Below are 21,905 nucleotides of genomic sequence, written 5' to 3'. Positions count from 1 at the left end.
ATTTGAGGTGTAAGGGGGAAAAGGGTGATAATTCCTACCAAGTCACAGAACTGGAGATGGCCGTTGACAGAAGGGCGCTCTTGTATCACTGTAAAATGAAAACGACGCCCTGGAATGTCTTTTAAGGAAAACCACCATTGAAAATGTATCAGTAACCGTGATGCGTGTTTTATTTTTCTGGGTCATCGTTCATGTCACCTTTTGCATTTTAGCTCTTAGGAAATGGTGAAGGCTGAACCCATCCATGTTTCAGCTCAGGAAGGTCGACTTCATCTTGACTTGCCTATGATTTTAAGCTTTCGTAAGTTCATATGGATCATCTTCTGTGAACACTAATGTCGTTTCTCTGTCCATTTCTAATTGTCAGTCCTATACACCCAGAGTCGCACATGTCCGCAGAGTTAGAAAGCATCTGACTACCAAAAAAAAGTGTCTCAATGCTGCTGGATAAGGATGAGGGCACTCGAGGTGGAGGAGTATTCAAGGTGAGTGAGGGCAACTGTTTTTGAGAACTTTTTCTTCAAAATTACATGCAGAAGGCTGTCTGTGGCTGTCACAATGTTGGGGTTGATGAAGGACAGAAGTAGAGGCCAGTCATTTAAGTATCACACTCAAGAGTTGACAGCACCTTCTGCTCAGAGTCTAGAGGTGGAGGGAGGAAGGTGAGGACCCTACCAAGACCCCTCATTCCCCCTAAAGAGGGTGCATCAAAGTCACCTGTGGTTCAGAGAGGGGCCAAGTCTTGGGTGGGGTCAGGGTGCTGTCAGCCTACAGGTGCTGGGACTGAGATCATGACCCTGTCCAGAAACTGATTAAGTCTATTTTTTGGGGGGGTAAATTCATAGTTAAGGAATGATCACACGGTTTATGATCCTGAAAATATAAACTCGTATGATAGAATTTTTTTAATAAGCTGTTTCTTTCAAATGATAGTAAAGACTTTGCATTCACAACTAAGATGCCTCTTCACATGGTAAAAACATTGGAGTAGATGGCCTAATGACATGCCATGTAAATTTACTATCTTGTATTTTCTCTCCCCGGTGTCTACAGAATTTCCCTCATCCGACTGTGAAGTACAGCTCATTGGTGTCATCCTGATTTGTGGCTACACAAATTTGTGGCTCCCCGGTGTCTACAGAATTTCCCTCATCCGACTGTGAAGTACAGCTCATTGGTGTCATCCTGATTTGTGGCAGCCATCTGTTAATCACCTCTAAATATGCCTTCAACTGATCAATCAACTTTTAATTGATTAAAAAGTATTTTTCTTATATATTAAAAATGTCTGTTTTTTTTTTCTTATTCACACCGAGAGGTATAGGGTTCCATGTGGTTGGTTGATGTACAGATTAGTGCGCATCAGGGGTTTGCCAGCCGGGTGATTGTACCACCTGCTCTCCCCTTTCCCCAGGACGTACAGCAATGTCAGGGAAAATGTTTTTTACACGAGGCATGGTGAGTGCCACTGGGATCTAGTGGGTAGAGAGGCCCTTGGATGGAGCTAATCATCCTAGAGGACACAAGGCAGGTCCCCCAACAAGAACTTCCAGCCCCAAATGTCAATGCTGAGGAGACTGAGAGCCCTGCTCTGTGCCCTTCCCCCAGCGTTCCCAGGAGGCGTCCCCCTCACCCTGCAGTTTCTCATCTCTCCCGACCGTGCCCCCACCTCCAATCTCCCCTCCTCCTGCATCTTCAGTTCCAGTCCTCCTGAACCTGTAGATGTCCTTTGTCCAAGGTCAGCCCTAATGGCTCAGGTCTCCTGCACCTTGTATTTCTCTTCTAGCAGAAACGACCCACTAGGGGGCACTCGTGCTCCTTCCTGATCTTCCGTGGACCTTTTCCATCATCTGAGACAAATAAATGCAAAAGTTTTTACTGAGGCAACCCCCAGCCCTCAATTACTCTTTAGATTTGCTTAGGGAGCAAAGCTCCTGGCACAGATATTGGGGTCCCCAGGGCAGAACCTCACATTGGAGCATGTGACAGCATGGACTGGTGACCTAAGACCAACCCCAGGGCCCAAGTCATTAGAGAGGGAACTGGCTCCAGGGACATTGGACAGCGCGGGTTGGACACTCAGCGCCCAGATGCCCCTACCATTTGTGTGTGAGCACTGGGGTAAATGACAGTGAATCTGTGGCCCTTAAGGGTTGAGTCACTCCGCATACATGTCCCTGTCATCCCCATGGCAGGATCAGACATTCGCACCCTTTGTTTGAGACCTTGCAGTTCCTCCCGCTAGAGAGGAGCATGTCCACCCCACCCCCATTAGTCTCCGGCTTAGCTGTATGCTCACTCAGGCTGCTGCTGCAGGAGGCGAGCTCTGGGTCACTTGTGGGCCTTGCAATAGGAAGCTCACACATTTTCCTTGTTTTCTGCCCATCTGCCACAAGCAGAGTGTCTCCTCGTGGCCCCTTTATCTCTGGTGCACTCAGGGAACCTTCTGTGTGTCAGGTCTTTGGTCTGAGGTTGAAACCTGGAGCCTGGTTCTCCTGTCCACGGGAGCTGCCCTCCCTGAGGTCCAGGTCTCTTCAGGACACTCTGACCCCAAGCAGGGCTTCCACGCACCAGCCCCGACTGTGGCTCTGCCCCTGCCCTTGAGCTGTCCCCATGGGTGAGGCCAAGTGAGAGCTCTTGTAGGAGGTTGAGGCCCAGAGGGTTGGAGTCCAGGTGGCCAACACAGACAGCCTTGCCTCGCTCCTGATGAAACGATGCTTCTAGGGATCCTCCAGTGAGTGTGGTGTCTGCCGCAGGTCTGTAGGTACCTTCATCAGGCTAAGGAGCCCCCCTCTTCTCGATGTTCGCCATCCGTGTCCGCATTGTCCAAATCCGAGTGGATGTGGAATTTCTCCAAAGGCCATTTGCTGCTCTTCTCGTCACCACACAGTATTTTCTCGTTAATCTGTTGATGTATCAAAGGCAGTGGTTGATTTCTGAGTCTTAAACCCAATTTGCATTCCCGGGGCCCAAACTCAACTTGATAATTCCTGACTGATCTCGGTACAGTTTCGTTTAGGGATTTTCATCTCTGTTCGTGAGAAGGGCCTGCACTCTTACCTCCTTTCCTAGTCTGGTTTTGACAGGAAAGTTATACGGCCCAATCAAATGAGTGAATGAGTAATCCTTATTTTTCCTTTCCTCTGGGAGAGTTGTGTGAGGTTGGAGCGGAGATGCCCTTTGATTTCTTTGTGGGTATCGCTGTTCTGTGTAACCTGAGAAATCCTACAGACCTTTTCTCATCAAGTAACATGAATGTTGCAATAAACTTCTGTGTGTGCCCGCCCATGAAACCACCACCCAGATCGAGGTAGAGAACTTTGCCTGAACCAGGAAACGCTGTCCTGCCCCTCCCAGCGGATCTGACCCCAGTGCCACCTCCATTCTGACCTCGAGCACCGGGGGTTAGTTCAGCCTTCTGCAGCTTTGCTCAGGACAACCGTCCATTGTGTTCCCTCTGCATCTGATGACTTCTGTTCAAGTCTGTGCATGAGGGATCATCCATGTTGTGTGAAGCACTAACTCATCTCTTGTTCAAGTTATAAAATATTCCTTTGAATACAGCACAACAGTCATCATTGTACTGTTGGACATTGGGATTGTCTGTTTTGGGCTCTTCTGAACAGTACTGAGGTGAATATTCATATACATGTGTTTTGCAGGGTCAAACTCATGTCCTTGGGGTAAATACCATTCTATTTGCTGGAACATCTTCTAAAGTATATATATTTTAGATTCTCCGTCCAGAGAGTTGGACAGTTTTATTTCTACCAGCCATTGTCAAGTGCTTGAAATGACATTTCATAATGGTTTTAATTTGCATTTTCCAAATAAACAATAATGCAAATTCAGCTTTACATAAGTTTTCCTGTTCAGTGTCTCTTAGATTTTTTTTAAAATATTTTTTAAAAAATTGGATTGTCATTCTTTTTCCTACTGCTTTTGTAGAATGTTTAATGTATTTTGGATACAGCTTATTTGTCATATAGATATACAAAGGTACTTATATAGCACCTTCTATATGTATGTGTATATATATATATGTATATCTAAAACTTGTATATGTATAAAAGAGACAGAATTGAGTATCTTTTAGAAAACCAGAAATTCTAAGGTTAATAAATTTTATCAATTTTTAAATTTTTTATATTGAATTATAGTTGACATACAATAGTATATTAATTTCAAGCATACCACACAGTGATTAAACATTTATATAACTAATGAAGTGATCACCCCATAAGTCCAGTACCCATAGGATACCGTACATAATTATTACAGTACTACTGGCTCTATTCCCCATACTATACTCTGTATCCCCATGACTATTTTGTAGCTACCAATCTGTACCTCTTAATCCCCTCCCACTTCATCCACTCCCCCAGCCCCCACTCTGACAACCATTAAAATGCCCTCTTTAGTCTACGGCCATACCACCCTGAACAAGCCTGATCTCGTCTGATCTCGGAAGCTAAGGAGAGTCGGGCCTGGTTAGTAATTGGATGGGAAAAATAAAGTAAAATAAATGAGGAATTGTAAGCTGACAAGGTCCTTGCAATCTGTGAGGTCAAGCAAGGGTTGCCTTGCCTAAAAAAATAAAATAGAATAAAATGTTCTTTTGATATATGAACTTGTTTCTATTGTTTGTTAATCCTGTTCCCTAGATTCATTCTACATATGACATTTGTCTTTGTCTGTCTGATTTACTCCACTCAGCACATTACCTTCTAGGTCGATCCATGTTCTTGCAGGTGGCAAGATTTCATTTTTTTTGGCTGAGTAATATTGTATATAATGCTGCAATGAACATAAGCTTCACATGTACCTTCAGATTAGTGTTTTGGGTTTCTTCAGATGAATGCTCAGAAATGAGATGACTGGGTCCTTCTTTGTCCCTTGTTTTAGCCTTTATTTTAAAGTTTGTTTTGTTTGGTATAGGTATTGCCACCCCAGCTTTTCTTGTTTGTTTCCATTTCCATGAAATATCTTTTTTTTTTTCCATCCCCTTTGTATGTGTGTGTCTTTTGATCTGAAGTGAATCTCTTGTAAGTAGCATATGTAAGTGTCTTGTTTTTCTGACTACCATTAAGCCAGCCTATGGATTTTGATTGGAATATTTAATCCCTTTATATTTAAAGTAATTGTTACTGCATATGTAGTTACCGCCATTTTATATTCATATTTTTATCTTTTTTTCTTTTTCTTACAGAAGTCCCTCTAAGATGTTCTGGAATGCTGGTTTAGTGATGATGAACTCCTTAGATTTTTCTTGTTTGAGAAGCTCTCTCTGTTCCTCGATTCTAAATGATAGCTTTGATGAGTAGAGTAATCTTGGTTGTAGGTCCTTGCTTTTCATTACTTTGGATGTTTCATGTCAGTCCCTTCTGTCTTGCAAAGTTTCTCTGGCGAAATCAGCTGAGTCTTATGGGAGTCCCTTACAGGTAACTAACTGCTTTTCTCTTGGTGCCTTGAAGAGTCACTGCTTTTCACCTTTGGCATTTTAATTATGACATGCCTTGGTGTGGGCCTCTTTGGGTTCATTTCGTTTGGAAATCCTTGCACTTCCTGGGCTTTTATATCTATTTCCTTTACCAGGTTAGGCAAGTTTTTCATCATTATTTCTTGAGATAGATTTTCATTTCCTTGGTCTCTCTCTTCTCCTTCTGAAATCCCCATGATGTGAATGTTGGTACGCTTGATGCTGTACCAGAGGCCCCTTAAATTATCTTTTTTTTTCTTACTGCTGCTCTGATTGGGTGTTTTCTGTTACCTTATCTTCTAAATTGCTGATTTGATCTTCTGCTTCATCAAATCTACTGTTAATTCCTCCTAAGATAGTTTTATTTTCGGTTATTGTTTTCTGCATTCCTGACTAGTTCTTTTTGTTTTCTCTCTCCACTTTTATGTTTTCTATCCCTTTGTTAAAGTTCTCAGTGAGTTTCTCTACTTTTCTCCTAAGTTCATTGAACATCCTTAGAACAAGTGTTCTGAACTCTGCATCTGGTAGATTGCTTGCCTCCATTTTGTTGAGTTTTCTCTAGAACTTTGTTCTGTTCTTTCGTTTCAGATAGGTTTCTTTATCTTCCCATTTTGGCTGCCTACTCGTGTTTGTTTCCATGTGTTACGTAGGGCTGCTTGGTCTTAGTAGAGTGACTGGTTTTAGTAGAGTGGTGTTATGTAGTAGGTGTGCTGTGGGGCCCAGTGGCACAGCCGTCCCTGGTCGCTTGAGCTGGGTCCTCCAGGTATGTCCGTCGTGTGGCTCGTGTGTGCCCTCCTGTTGCAGTTGAGCCTTGACTGCTCTTTGATCATCAATGGGAGGGATGACTCTCTGGCTCATTGGTTGTGATGCATGGTCATGACCAGGGGAGGAGCTGTTGTGCGGAGCCTGACCCTACAGAGCAGGAGTCACTTCAGCAGGAGTCACTTCAGCAGGGTTCCAGTGCCTGCCCTGTCTGCCCTTTGGGTGTGTCTTCTTCAAATGTGACCCCAGATGGTGCTTAGGTTTAGACCATGGCCACCTACATGGCGTGCCAGCCAGGGCCCACCAGGAGGGACCCTCCTGAAGCCCACATTCAGTTGCCATCTGTGTCCTGCACAGGGTACCTGGACTTGAGCCACTAAGGAATCCACAGACGGCCGCCACCCATGCTGGGCGTGGAGGAGTTTCGAGAGGCCAAGGCCAGCTGCTTCTAATGCTGAGATTGGGGCTTTTCAGCAAGAGGTATGGGGCACACTGAGGCCAAATGTTGCTTTTTTGTGTTTTGTGAATGTTTGAGTGAGGATAGTTTTCAGCATGAGCTAAAATAGGTCATTTGTATGGAAAACCCACTGGAAGCAGTTTGGGTGGGCCCACAAATTAGATGGGGTAGTGTCGCAGGGAATCACCAGGGCGACCAGTGTTTGCTATGTTTTGGAGACTCAGATATAGTGCCCACCTGGGTCTGCAAGCTGGGTTGGGGAGAGCTGAACAAAGGAACAATGCCCTCTGCTTGCACTTCTCTCTGGGAGAAAGCTGCCTCTCCAGCCCTTGCCCAGAAGCCATACAAGTCAGTTCCTCCCAATATGTCCCTGGCATCTTTTGAAAAGCTGCTCTAGAGTGGAGCTCAGAGCAAGCAAGCCATCACCGAGTAAGTCCATGCATGTAGGTCCTTTAAGAAGAATATCTGCCCCTCTAGTGCCCCTTTGTCTCACTCAGCCCAAATTTCTGTTGGTTTTCACAGCCAGAAGTTGTGGAGACTTCTCTTACTGGCACTGGAACCCTTAGCTGGGGAGCCCAGTGTGGAAACCTCACTCTGCAGGGGGGCCTTGGCAGCCAACATATTTCTCTCGATTCACAACCGTCACTTGAGGAGTGGAACCAGTTCGTTTCATGTCTCTGCCAGTCCTACCAGTCTCAAAGTGGCCTCTTCAGTGGGTCTCCAGTTGCAGGACTTCTGTTCAGATAGAAATTAGGCGACTCCCAATGATGGGTATTCTGTAATTTAGTTGTAATTTTGATGTGGTTTGAAAGGAAGCAAGCACAGTGTTTATCTACTCTGCCATCTTGACTGGAAATTTGAAAAGGATTTTTGAGTTTAGTGTGAGGTAGGTGTCTAGCTGAAGTTTTGTTCACGTGAGTATCTAATGGACCCAGAACCAAAGTATTGAAAAGATAGTCCTATCTCCACTGCTCTACTATGCTACTCTCACCTAAGGTAAGTGTCCGCTTATGTGTGTCTCCGTCTGAACTGTTTTCCAGGCCAGTTGTCTATTTGTTCTTGCCTGCGCCGGTACTACATAATCTTGATTCCTGTAATTTTAGTAATAAGTTCTGATATTTAGCAGGGCAATTGTTCCTACCAGTTCTTAAGAGAGTCTTGGCTATTCTTCACCCTTTCCCTTTCTTTATATATTATAATCAGCTTGTCCAGGTCTCTAAAGATATATGTTAGAATTGTTATTTAGATTGCATTAAATATATATATATATATATCAGATTGAGGAGAGCACTTTAATATGTCCTCTGTTCTTCTGATGCTATCATCTGGGTAGGATCTGGACGTATCCTTGCCATCCAGACTCTACTACCTGTCACATTCTGGGGTACGGTAGCAGACTAGAGAGCAGCTCAACATTCAGAGCTTGGACAAGAATACAATGGAGCCCCCAACCCCCCCACCTCTGTAGGAGGCATTTCTCAAGAGAAGAAAGGCCCTGGCAAAGTTCTGGAATCTTGGGATGCAGAAAAATGGAGTCTTGGAGGAATCAGATGAAAAAAATCTTGAGTCCGCATCTATCTATAGTAGGAGACTTGTGCCCTGTGTGTCAGTTCTCGGGGGTCACCCATTCTTGCAAGCACTTTAACTCAGGGTAGGTCAATTGGACTCACCTTCCTGGAGAACAGATTAGATGCTTTCCACTCTTCACTATTCTCTGTCTTCTGTGTGACTGGTCCTGCTGTTTGTCCTGTAGGCACAGGCCAGGTTTCACTGAGAAGCCAATTAAAAAAGTAGAAGCCTCTGCAGGCTGGCTGACCAGGCAGAAGAGGAAAGGATCAGACTGTTCAGACAAAGGAACTTGTATAGGGTGTCTTTGGCATCTGCAGAGGATTGAGAAGCTGAGGATGAAGGCAAAAGACAGATAGTAAGAGAACCAGCATCTAGTCATGGCTGAAAACCACCATCATGGAAAAGGGAGTCCAGGCATTAGCAGAGCTTACCCTCCAAGGCCACTGAATGTTGGTTGTTCCATTATCACCGATTTCCTCTGTTCTCCAGGTCAGGCTCCTGGCAATCCACATTCTGAACTGCACCGGTCTGTCCCACTAGTAGGGAAAAGACCTCTCCAGGATGATATCTGTGAATCATCTGGTCTGGTTGGGATGGCCGGAGCTCTGGCAAGGACCAGGGTCCAAAGGATTAGAAAGGGGGCCTAGGAGGTGGTTTAGGGGTGTAGATAGAGAGTGGTGACAGGAAGAGGACCACGATGAACAGGTGACTAGTGGATGGTCTAGGGAGGAACAGAGGAAAAACTGGTCAGAGAGAAATGTTTAAGGGAGGGTGGTGGGCACGGCTGGCACTCATTAGAGAAGGGAAACTGGAGGGAGGCGAGTGTCGCTGGGGCGTGAGATGAGGGACAGCAGGGCGAGGAGCCAGGGAAGGAAGGTGGGTTGGATAGCGAGAGTGTGAAGGAAGAGGAGGTGAGGGCTGGGGCTGAGGCGGGGAAATGCGAGGTAGCTTTCTATTCATTTTCCAAAGGGCACAGGACTAGTTACTCGTCGCGTCAAAATGAGTAACTGGACATAAGTTCCGAAGTATCTGCCAGCTTGTGAGATCACAAGCCGCCCCTCGCATCATCCCGTGACACAATGCCCATTATGAAACGTACATACCCCTCCCTTTGGGGCATGTCAGTAGGCCCCACCCATCCAACAGGGAGATGGTCCCAGTTTCTAGGTTGAAGAGTGATCTTGGGAAGTAACAAAGAGCAGAAATGGGGCTGTAAGATCAGTCTCCATTTCTTTTTGATGACATGTTGTCGTGCCCCTCAGCTGGCAAAGATTGATCACAGGGCTAGGATAGAGTTATGGGGTGGGGCCCTAGGAGAACACATCTGAGGCAGGAATGGGCAAAGCGGGAGAAGTTGGTAGCTCCCATCTATTTAACATATTACATTTTTAATAAGGCCTGTTTTCTATTATATCACCCTGTGAATATGAGACCATCAGCTGTCCATTTTACCAAGGAGGATACTGAAGAGAAGGAGTGTCTAGGAAGGCAGCGGGTGACACAAAACAGGTGTGACTAGAAAGTGAGCCAGAAGTCGGAGAGGAAGAGGAAGCATAAAACAGCACAGTCAGCATGCCTGTCTCATGTTTTTTGGTAGAATCTGTGGGGGTGCTTCAGAGCAAATTTTCACAGTATAGCTTTTTTGTTAATCCCTGTGGTTCCTTGCTTTGTTGCCTGATGCTTAACTGGACCAAAAACATCGGATCAAACCAATAGGTTGGCTGCCTACTATGAATGTCTACTGGTCAGTTTTGGACTTTCTCACTCACTGCCTGTGGTACCTAACTGTTTCTCTGATGATTTAGGAGTCTCCTGTCCCCTCCCCCTCTATTTTGTCTGACGTAGCAATTCCCTGTGCTCATCATTCTGGGGTTCTTTGACCACCACCCAAATCATAGGCTCTTTGATCCCCTATTCTGTCTTATACGTTAAAAATCTTTTAATATTTTTATTTTTTCCCGTATATTTGTCAGGACACTATTATATTAGTGTCCTGTGCACAACTCAGTGATTATCCATTTATGTAATTTATGAAGTGTTCAACTCGATAAATCCAGTATGCATCTGACACCTAAATGACACCTTACAATACTACTGACTATATTCCCCCCGCTATATTCTACATCCCCATGGCTATTTTGTAACTACCAATTTGTACCTCTTAATCTTTTCCCTGCTTCCTTCATCCCCCTACTCCTCGATCTGACAACCATCAAAATGTTCTCAGTACCTATGAGCTTGTTTCCGTTGTTTGTTTAGCCTGTTCTCTAGATGGCACATAAGACATTTGTCTTTCTCTGACTGACTACACCCAAAACAATATCCTCTAGGTCCACCCATGTTGTTGCAGATGGCAAGATTTTAATCTTTTTTTCTGGCTGAGTAACATTGCATCGTGCACGCGCACACACACAAACACACACACACACACACACACACACACACACACACACACACACACACCACCTGTTTTTTCATCCATTCATCCATTGATAGACACCCAGGATGCCTTCATATCTTGACTATTGTAAATAGTACTACAATGAACCTATAGATTCACATGTCCCTTCAAAGTAGTGTTTTGGGTTTGCTCAGATAAATACCCAGTAGTAGGATAACTGGGTCCTTTTTAGTCTCTTGGTAGAGCCTTTGTTTTAAAGTCTATTTTGTCTAGTATAAATATTGCCACTACAGCTTTTTGTTTTCATTTTCACGAAACATCTTTTTCATCTCTTTACTTTTAGTCTTTTGATCTGACATGAATCTCTTGTAGGCAGCATACATAAGGGTCTTGTTTTCTTATCCATTTAGCCACCCTGCGTCTTTTGACTGGAGCATGTAACCCATTTACATTTAAAGTATTTGTTGCTAGATGTGTAGTTATTGCCATTTTATTATTTATATTTATATTTTTTTGTTTTTCCTTCTTTTTCTTACAGAAGTCCCTCTAAGATGTTCTGTAATACTGGCTAAATGATGATGAACTCCTTAGGTTTTTCTTGTCTGAGAAGCTCTTTATCTTTCTTTCAATTCTTAATCATAGCATTGCTGGGTAGAGCATTATTTGTTGTAGATCCTAGCTTTTCATCGCTTTGAGTATTTCCTGCCAATCCCTTCTGGACTGGAAAGTTTCTGTGGAGAAATAAACTAAGTCTTAAGGGATCTCCCTTACAGGTAACTCACTGCTTCTCTCTTGTTGTTTTAAGATTCTCTCTTTGTTTTGAATCTTTCGTATTTTAGTTATGACATGTCTTGGTGTGGGCCTCTTTGAGTTCATCTCATTTGGGACTCTTGCACTTCCTGGGCTTATATGTCTACTTCCTTGACCAGATGAGGACAGTTTTCAGTCATTACTTTTTCAGATAGCTTTTCAACTTCTTGCTCTCATCTCCATTTGGTATTCCTATGATGCAAATATTAGCATGGTTGACATTGTTCCAGAGGACCCTTGTACTATCCTCATTTTTCAAAAATAAATGTATTTATTTAAATTAGTTTCAAGTATACAGTACATTGGTTAGACATCCATATTGTTCATAAAATGATTCCCCCAATTGCTCCCTTTCTCCCCGGCCCTCCACTTAGCCATCATATTAATGCTGACTGCATTCCCTGTGCCGTGCTCCCTGTCCTCGTGCCCAACTATCAACTACTAATTTGTACTTCTTTAATCCTTCACCCCATTCTCCCAGCCCCCCAAATCCCCACCCCTCTGTCTGTCACCAAATTGTCCACTATATTTGTGAGTCCGTTTTTGATTAGTTTGGTTTGTTTTTGTTCCTTAGATTCCACATATAAGTGAAATCACATGGTATTTATCTTTCTCTGACTTATTTCACTCAACATAATAACCTCTAGGTCCATCCGTGCTGTTGCAAAAGGTAGGATTTCATTTATTTTTTAATGACTGAGTAATATTCCATTGTATACATGAACCATAATTTCTTTATCCAATCGTCTGTTGATGGGCATTTATGTTGCTTCCATATCTTGACTGTTGTAAATTGTGCTGCCACAAATATAGATCTTTACGAATTATTGTTTGCGTTTTCTTGGGGAAATACCCAGAAGTGCAATTGCTGGGTCAAAAAGTATATCCATTTCTAGTTTTTTGAGAAATCTTCATATCGTTTTCCATAGTGGCCGTATCAATTTGCAATCCCACCAACTATGTATGAGGGTTCCCTTTTCTCCATATCTTCGCCAGCACTTGCTGTTTTTGATTTATTGTTGATATCCTTTCTGACAGGTGTGAGGTGATATCTCATTGTGGTTTTAATTTGCATTTCTCTGATGACTAGTGACCTTGAGCATCTTTTCATATGTCTGTTAGGCCTCTTATATTATCCTCATTTTTAAAAATTATTTTTTTTGTATTTGTTTTGTTTTCTGCTACCTTATCTTCTAAATCGCTGATTCAATCCTCTACTTTATCTACTCTACTGTTAATTCCTCTTAAGATAGTCTTCATTTCAGTTATTGTATTCTTCATTATTGAGTGGTAAATTTTTATGTTTTCTATCTCCACTTTTATGTTTTCTATCTCTTTGTTAAAGTTCTACTATGTTCCATCTCTCCTCTTCTTACTTGAAATTCATTGGGCACATCTTGTCTTCAAATTTTTGAACTCTACATGGCAAATTACTTATCTTATTTTTTCGTTTTTTTTTTTTGAGTTTTGTTCTGTTCTTTTGTTCGGGACATGTTTCTTTGTCTTCCCATTTTGGCCGCCTGCTTGTGTTTGTTTCCATGTGTTACGTAGAGCTGCTATGTCTCCTGGTCTTAGTAGAGTGGTGTTATGTAGTAGGTGTGCTGTGGAGCCCAGTGACACAGCCGTCGCTGGTCACTTGAGCTGGGTCTTCCAGGTACGTCCATTGTGTGGCTCGTGTGTGCCCTCCTATTGCAGATAAGCCTTGGCTGCTCTTTGATCATCAATGGGAGGGATGACTCTCTGGCTGATTGGTTGTGATGCATGGTCATGACCAGGGGAGGAGCCATTGTGCGGGGTCTGACCCTACAGAGCAGGAGTCACTTCAGCAGGACTCTGGTGCCCGCTCTATCTGCCCTTTGGGTGTGCCATCTTCAGATGTAACCCCAGGTAGTGCTTTGGCTTAGACCGTGGTTACCCACAGGGTGTACAGACCAGGGCCCACAGGGAGGGGCCCTGCTGAAGCCCACATTCAGTTGCCACCTGTGCTTGCCCGGGACTACCTGACTTGAGTCACTGAAGAATCCACAGATGGCTACCACCATACTGGGCTTGGAAGAGTTTCGAGAGGCCAAGCCTCAAACTGAGGCTGGCTGCCTCTAATGCCAAGATTGGGGCTGCTCAGCAAAAGGTATGGGGCACTGTGAGGCCGTATGCTGCTTGTTTGGGGTTTGTGAACCTTTGAGAGATTTTAGGAAAGTTTTCAGCATGAGCCAAGACAGGTCATTTGTATGGAAAATTCACTGAAAGTGGCTTAGGTGGTTCCATAAGATGGGAGGGGCAGGGTCTTAGGGAATCACCAGGGCGGGTGGCCAGTGTTAGTTATGTTTATGGAGACTCAGATATGGTGCCCACCTGGGTCTGCAGGCCCAGCAGGGAAGGGCTCAACAAAGTAACAATGAATAGTGCCAGCCCTTCTGTAGGGAGAAATCTGCCCCTTTAGCCCTTGCCCTGAAGCCAGACAACTCAGTTCCTCCCCATGTCCCTGGTGCCTCTCAAGCTGATGCTCCAGCGCTGGAGCTCAGAGCCAGTGAGTTTGTCATGGAGTAAATCCACGTGGGTCCCCTTGGAGGATAAGTCTGCGACTCCCTCAGCCCTCTGTCCCACTTAGCCACAATCTCCACTGGTTTTCACAGGCAGAGTTGTGAGAACTTCTCTTCCAGGCCCTGGATCCCTGGGCTGGGGACCCTGGTGTGGAGCCGGGGCATTTCGTTTTTTCCGGGAGACCTCCACAGCCAAGATATTTCTCCTGATTCTCAATTGCCTCATGCAAGTGTTGGACCAGCCCATTTCACATCTCTGCCCCTCCTACCAGTCTTGAAGTGGCCCTCTGCTGCATGCGTTCAGTGTCGGACTTCTGTTTAGCAAGGCTTCAGGTGACTTTCAGTGATGACTATTATGTAGTTTAGTTGTAATTTTGATATGGTTGTGAGTGGAGGCAAGCATAGTTTTTACCTACTCTGCTATCTTGACATGAAGCCCCAGTTTTTTGTCAATTTTTAAAAGATTATTGTATGGTCTGAGTTAGAGCCAAGATTCATATTTTTCTCCATGGAAATATTTATATATATTTTAAGGCCATCTGTGTTATTTTTTGAGTATACACACATGTGGCACTTATGTATATGTGTAAGAGCACATGTCTATGAGTGGGCATTTGTGTGAAAATATTTTAACTGTTAACTAAATTTTCTTTAATGCTTATGGTACAAGTCAGGTTTCCTATTTCTTCTTGAGTTAGTGTTTGTTATTTCTAATTTTCTAGGAATGTTTTCAATTTTGTCTAAATTACCAACTGTATTGTCCTGAAGATTTTAAAAGAATTTTCAGTTTCTGCTGTAGCTTTCCCACTGTTCATATGCCTTATTTGTGGTTTTTCTATTATTTTGTTGACACGTTTTTCCAGAGGTGTTAAAAAAAATGATAAACCTTTTCAAGAAAGTAATTTTGGGTGTGTGGATCTTCTTGATTTTATATTTATCTTCTAGTTTATTGTTTTCTACTTTAAAATGAACTTTTTTCTTCTTCTCTCTCTTTTTCTCCAACTTTATAGTAGGATGATTAACTCATTTTTAATCACCCTTTTGTAGTATGAGCATTTAGGTCATGATATTCCTGGGGGCACCATATGAGCAGGCCCCCATAACTTTTGGTAGAATTACATTTTTAATCAAGAACCAAAGATTTAAAAGACACAGGCAGTACTGCACAGCCCGTTCTCCCATGCACAGAAATCGGGTACCTTGGGCAAGCATCTGTCCAGTATGAGCGCTTCTAGGAGGGCCTGGGCCCTGTGGGTCTCACTGTGGCTCTAGGGCAACTAGGATGGGGAAGGACCCTCTGCAGATGGACTGGGGGCAGTAGTTGTCTAACCTGGGGTTGGCACCTGTTGTAAAACATGGGGGAACTCCCTTACTCCCTCTTCCAGTCCTAGAGATGAGGGACATTTTCTGATGTGTGTCTCAGACACATGTCTCAGGGACACGATGCCTACAAATTTCCATTATACAGGGGCCTGGTGATTCCAGGGCTGGAGAGGGACAGAGGAAGTGGCCTGAGAAGGGCAAGCAGGGTACAGTCAGTCTCCACAGGGCCAGGCTGGGGCAATGGCACCTCCTCTTGAACAATGACCCAGGAGATGCCCTTCGGGGAGAGACCCGACAGGGCCCCCGATGGACCCCATGTAGCCACTTCCCTCAGAGCACTGTTCCTATCGTCCTCGAAAATGAGGAGGGAAGTTTTCTGCTCACTCCTCCCTTCTCTGCTCCTGTGCATTCTTCAGATCAGATCTGGCTCTGTCCCCAGGCTTCTCTCTACTGGCACCTCCATCCCACTGAACACATTTTATAGCCACCTCCTCACATCACAGCCACTTATACTCAGGTGTCCTCCCCAGAGGCCACCTCAAAGATGTGGTCAGACTCCTGGTCCTCTCCGGGGCGGCCTGAGGAAAGGGTGAGAGCTCAGCCCCAGGAGAGGCCCTGCATGCTGCTGACCAGTCCCCTGCCTGGGTGGGAGCATTGGAGGCTCCTCTCCTGGATCGCCAGTCCTGTCTCTTCTTTGTATGAGGCCCCTTAGCAGGTCTGTGGGGAAGCCCCCACCCCTGCACCGAGGCTGGGGATGCTGAGGTGGGTCACATGCTCCTTGTGGACAGGTACAGAAAGAGGGGATTGAACCCCTCATGATGACGAGTGGTGAGAGGATAGAGGGTCAGCAGCACTGGCCAGGGTAGTGCTGATCGTCCCATAAGCACTGGGTGCTGTATTGTAGGTGAGGGTGCCCCCTGGAGTGTGCACTCTGTGCCCACCTGTGCTCAGCTGTCCACATAGAGTCAGGAGGAGTGTAGGGGCAGCTTCTTCCTAATTGGGATTCAGGCTGCACAGTCTCCAGTACCCCTGGAGATAGAAAGATCCAAAAAGAGAGCCTCCAGGACCCTGAGGGGTTTGAGGGGAGAATGAATGCAGACCCCACATGGCCAAACTGTAGCCCCCTCTTTAGGGACATCTGGGTGTCCAGGAATCCCTGTGACTTAGTGGGGTGACAGTCCCTGGAGGCTGGGAATTGCAACATTCCTGGCCTAGGAGGACAAAGCCTGCGGGGGCTGGTGCAGGCATGGATGGTGTGAAACGCCCCAGGATTTGGGGGTTCACCTCTAGCATAGCATGGTTCATCGCGGGCTAGTGTTTCCCATGAGCAGGTGTCTCTCTGTGTGCATCTTTCTAGCACGATCGTGGAATCTCAAGTGAAGAGAGATCTTGTCCTGCATATGCCCCTCTATCATTGAGTCTCAGCTAAGGGGTCCCCCTCTCCACAGAAGACTCGTGTCCCTGAGTCACACATTACCCTTCAGGAGGTTCTGCTCATGTGGGCTGAGATGGGATGGGGTCATAGATGTGGGTGGAACTCTCTTGAGATTGTTTCTTCAGTCTGGGTTGGCCCCTGACCCAGGGTCTCAACTTGAGACCCAGGTCCTCCAAACCCATTTCCTCCTGGCTCTGACCAGGATGATGTGGACAGATTGCTTTGTGTCAAGTGCATTTTGTGTTGGTGTTACCACCTGCATGTGTGTCCTCCTGTCCATTCCAATTGTCCAGATCAGCGTCCAGGACGTCCCCCTGGAGGAGGGATAGAGCTGTGATTCCTGTGAGCTTATCATGTGCTCCCAGCCCTCATCGCATAACCACTGTCTGTCCTCTGAGGGACTTGGTGTCACCTCCATGATGGAGTTGACATAACTGATAGCAACCAGAGGTGAAATGTGGCCTTAAGCCAACAATAATGACAGTGTCAGTTCACATTTTTGGTCACTTATTGACTCAATGCAAGAGTTGTAAGGACTTTCTATCATCATTGTTTATTCACAACAAAATTATAAAACAGTGCTTCATAACCAGCATTTTTAGATAAGTAGACAATTGATTCAGAGTTTAATAACATAGAGAACGGGAAGAGGACCACTCATAGTTCACATCCAGCCTGTGGGGCTCACTTTCTTTGGAACTGATGGGGTTGGAGACCTCACAGTGATGACCCCAGGGCCCCCCTCCTGACGGGACCAAGGTGAGGGTGCTGTTGTCCAGGACAGCTGCATCCCCTCCCTGAGCCACAGATGCTGGGCACTGAGGAACCACTGGATGGCGATCCCACTGTCATCTGGGAGGCTGATCGGAAACAAGGTGTCCTTGTGTCCCGTGACTGTGGCATTGCTGGCTCAGATGGAGGGCTTTACCATTGTCTCTGTGGAGAAACAGAAGAGGTGACTGACTGAGAGTGGGTCTGGTACCTGGGGGCTCATAGTCTATAGTGAGCTCTTTCAAGGTCACCGGGGGACGGCCCTGGTCTCTGCAGAAGGACAGGTGTCGTTCAGGTGACAACCTATACGAAGAGGGCTGTACCTCCTCTCTGACTGCAGACCACCCCAGGGTGACCTTGACCTGTCCTCCTGGACATCACTCCTGTATCACCACTGGGAATCCTTTCTCAGCCCTCGTGTCCAGCATCCTCATCATCAGGTGGAATTTTTTCTTGTGATCATTTACTGATCTATTCCTAGACATCTCTTTGACTTAAAAAAAAAATCAGGTTCTATTCCTCATGTGAACTTCCGTGTATGTTGGGGAAGGCAAGCTTACCAGCCCTGTCCTTCTCTGGGGCCAACAGTGCTTTACAGAAGGTGGGGAGGCATTTAGCTCCTGTTAAATAATTTATTAAGCACTAAAGACAGCCCAACCCAGTCTCCATGATGTTGGACGTGGAGAGGTTCCATCTGAAGGATTTCACAGTCTGAACAGGATTCTACTTTCTGGCCTGTGGAGTGAGTTTCACTGTGAAGGACATCTCCAGAGAGAAGTGGTTACGGTTGTAACAAATGACAGGGACTGTGGAAATAGAAGGAAACTACTCGATATGGTGAAAGCCATATGTGAAATCTCACTGCTAACATAATACTCCATGGAGAAACACAAAACCTTTACTAAGACCATGAACAAGACAAGGATGCTGCTTTTACCACTTACTCAAGATAATACGGAAACCCTGGCCAAGACAATTAGGCAAGAAGATGAAATAAAAGACATACAAATTGGAAAGGGAGAAGAAAAATGGTCTCTTTTATCAGACAGCCAAATCTCACACGTAGAAAATTCTAAAGGTTACACCTACAAACAAAAAAAAATGTTAAAATTAATAAATTTAGTGAAGCCGCAGGAGAGGAAATACTCAATATCAGTTCCATTTCTTTACAATAACAATAAACATTCCAAGATAGAATTAAGTGAATAATTTCATTTACGTTAACATCAGAAAAAATAGAATACTTAAGAATAAATTTAACCTGGAGATGTAAGATGCATACATTGAAAACTATCAAACGTTTCTGAAATTACAGAAGAAATAAATTAATGGAAAGACATCCATGTTCATAAGTTGGAAATAATATTGCCAAGATAGATGTCAGTATACCCCAAACTATTGACATATTTGGTACAATCCCTGTCAAAATCTCAATGACTTTTTTGTGCAGAAATAGGAAAATCTATCTTAGAATTATGTGGAGCCTCAAGGGACCCAAATGATTGTGACAATCTTAGAAAAGAGAATGAACTTTGAGGTCTCACATTTCCTGATTTCAGAAGTTACCACAGAGCTAAAGGAACTAAATGTGACAATGGCATAAAGACAGACATATAGCCCATGGAATACAGTGGAGATGCAGAAATAAAGCCTTGATTACGTGATCAAATGATTTTGACAAAGAAGCCAAGACCATTCGATGGAGAAAGAGCAGTCTGTTCAACAAATGGTGAGGAGCAGCAATAACCACCAGCAAACAAATAAGTGGACCGTTGCCTTACACCATGAACAGAAGTTACCTCCAACTGATCTAATCCCAGAGATTAGACTTGAAACTGTAAAACTCTTAGAAGCTTCATGACACTGGACTTGGCAATGATTTCTTTAATATGACCCTAAGAACATGGGCGATAGAAAAAAAGATAAATTGGACTTCGTCCAAATGAAAACTTCTGTTCATCCAAAGACACAATGAATAGAGTCAAAGGTGATCTAGGAAACGAGGGAAAATAATTTGCAAATCACATATTGTGTGAGGGGTTACTATCCAGAATATAAAAGGAACTCCTATAACTCAAGAACAACACAACCAAATAACCTGATGGAAAAACCGGCAAGCCCTTCCTCCAGAGAAAATATACAAATGGCCAATAAGCACATGAAAAGATGCTCAACGTCACTATCATTAGGAAAATGCAAATCAAAACTCTCGGAGTCAGAGTTGCCGCTTGTGACGTTGGGCGGGGGTAGCTCTGCTGTGCAGATGACAGAGAACATTGCCCTGTGTGGGACCTTTGATTCCTCCAAAGGCGTCTCAGTCAGAGTTGGCACCTCTCACCTGTCAGCCAACCTGAGTCTTTTAAGAAATGAGGCCTGTGTGCACATCATGGGACGCAATGCAGGGGGCATGGAGGCAGAGTCCAGGGCTGCCAATCCTGGGTGTGTGAAGTAGAATTCCCCACCCGACACCCAGAGGACAGAGAGGAATCACTCACGGTATACGTGGAGACGTCCAGTTACTTCTTCATTATGAAAAGTTTTCTTTATGGCTTGTAGGGTGTAGTATCCTGTGTCCTCCAGGGTGACCTTCTGGATCAGCAGGGATCCATTGGGGTATATTATCTCTCGACCGCTGTGTGCAGGCCCAGGAGTGTTTTCTTGACGTTCTATTACATATGATGCAATTTGATGGTTGCTGTTCACATGTCTTCCTTTGTACCAGGCATAGCCTACAAGACCCTCAGGCAGGTTGCGGACAGGGAGAAGCACATTCTTCCCTTCGGCAGCGTGGGTCAGCACGATAGTGAGTTGGGCAGTGGCGAGTGGGTTCCAGGAGGTTAAGAGTGAGACTAGGAGGGAAGAGAGCAATTGATCAATATTTGGATCTATGCATTGGAATGGAAAGATGAGGCCCTGGTGAATGAGAAGTTCTCTTCACCTCTTGGACTTGAAGTTTGGGTGTGTGGAGGGAGAGAGAGAGTGTGGGAGTCTTCTACGGTCAAAGTCAGCAGCATGACCTCCATCACTTCAGCACGTCTGAACCTGTTACTTTCTCTGTTCACTCTTCCCCAGGTGTCTGCCTGGCTCACCCCCTCACTGCCCTCAGACACCTTCTGCATCTCAGGGGTGTCTGTGGGAGACACCTTCCCTGACCGCCTCCTTTAAAGTCCTTCCATCTTCACCTTTGGACCTTTCCCTGCCCTGTTCCCTTCATGACACTTGTCAGTACCTGACATCATATTCTAGACCTTTCTTTGTCTGTCTCTTTACCATGGAATATGAGCTCAGTGAGGGCTGGGGCTTGTCTGATCTCATTGCATCCCGAGTGCCTGCAACAGGCTGCAAACATCTGTGGGTGAATGAATGTGTGTTCCCAGGGCCCTCCACCTCCTGGTGAGTATCTGCCCCTTTCTGAGGCTGGTGGTAAGGACAATGTGTAGAGCCCCTGGTGAAGCTTTTGCTGATGTCACCCGGACATAAATTGTTCTCATTACCACCAGTTTTAAAAAATTACTGCTCAGCAATGAATAACTTGTCAAACTTACCCTGGCTGAGGTTTTCCTGGCCCTTCAAGTTTATGAGGGTTCCCTGTTGCTGGCCCCCTCCCCCATCCTACTCTCTCCCCTGTCCTCTCCCCTCAGGTCCAAACGAAGCCCTCTGTCCTCTCTCAGAGCCTTATCCTCCCCAGGAGACCCCCGCCAGTCTCTGTCTCCCAGTCTCCTGTCCACCCCCAGGGAACTGACCCCCCTCACCTGCCAGCAGGATGCCCATCCAGGGGACACACCATCTGGGGGCAGAAGCTGAGGAGGGCTCCATGGTGACTGCTGTCTGCTCTGTCTGTCCCTGTGGGAGAACAGTTGGGCTCCAGAAACGCTCACAGGCACCTCTGTTTCAAGGCGCCTGATCTGCTGTTCCTCTTCTGCTGCCCTGGGCCTCCTCCCAGGCAGGAGCATGTCCCTGGTCACGTGTGCGGGGGAGGGGTCTATGGCCACAACCCTGCCTCTCCTGCCCCTCCTTCCCGTTTAGCTTCTGTCTACATTTCTGTTTCCTGAAACTGCTGAGGCTTCTGCCTTCTTCTGCTGTGACTCCTCACCCTACACACACACACACACACACACACACACACACACACACACAACTCACAGACACACACACTGTCTGGATGAGCACAAGACTGAGGCTTGCAGTGGGTGCACAGCAGCCCCCCCGCTGCCCTTCCTCATCTTTCCTTGCTGTCACCTTTAGAGCAGGAGCCCTGGGGGCCACATCGGAACTCTTGTCCAAAGGATGTCACCTTTGCTGTCCATGAAAATCACCTGTGGAACTTTATAAAGATATCGTGCCCAGGTGATACCTTA

At 45.4% G+C, this 21,905-nt stretch overlaps 1 pseudogene; it reads right to left on the bottom strand.

The window, feature by feature from the left end:
• LOC120587062 (carcinoembryonic antigen-related cell adhesion molecule 6-like) overlaps window positions 1-21,676 on the bottom strand; it is a 31,898-nt pseudogene extending 10,222 nt beyond the window's left edge.
• Between the last annotated feature and the right edge of the window lie 229 nt (window positions 21,677-21,905).

Source organism: Pteropus medius, unplaced genomic scaffold (assembly GCF_902729225.1).
Source record: "Pteropus medius unplaced genomic scaffold, Ma_sr-lr_union100, whole genome shotgun sequence".
In the NCBI taxonomy this organism is placed as follows: Eukaryota; Metazoa; Chordata; class Mammalia; order Chiroptera; family Pteropodidae; genus Pteropus; species Pteropus medius.
The sequence above is the reverse complement of the archived record's forward strand: the minus strand, read 5'-3'. Positions and strand labels throughout refer to the sequence as shown.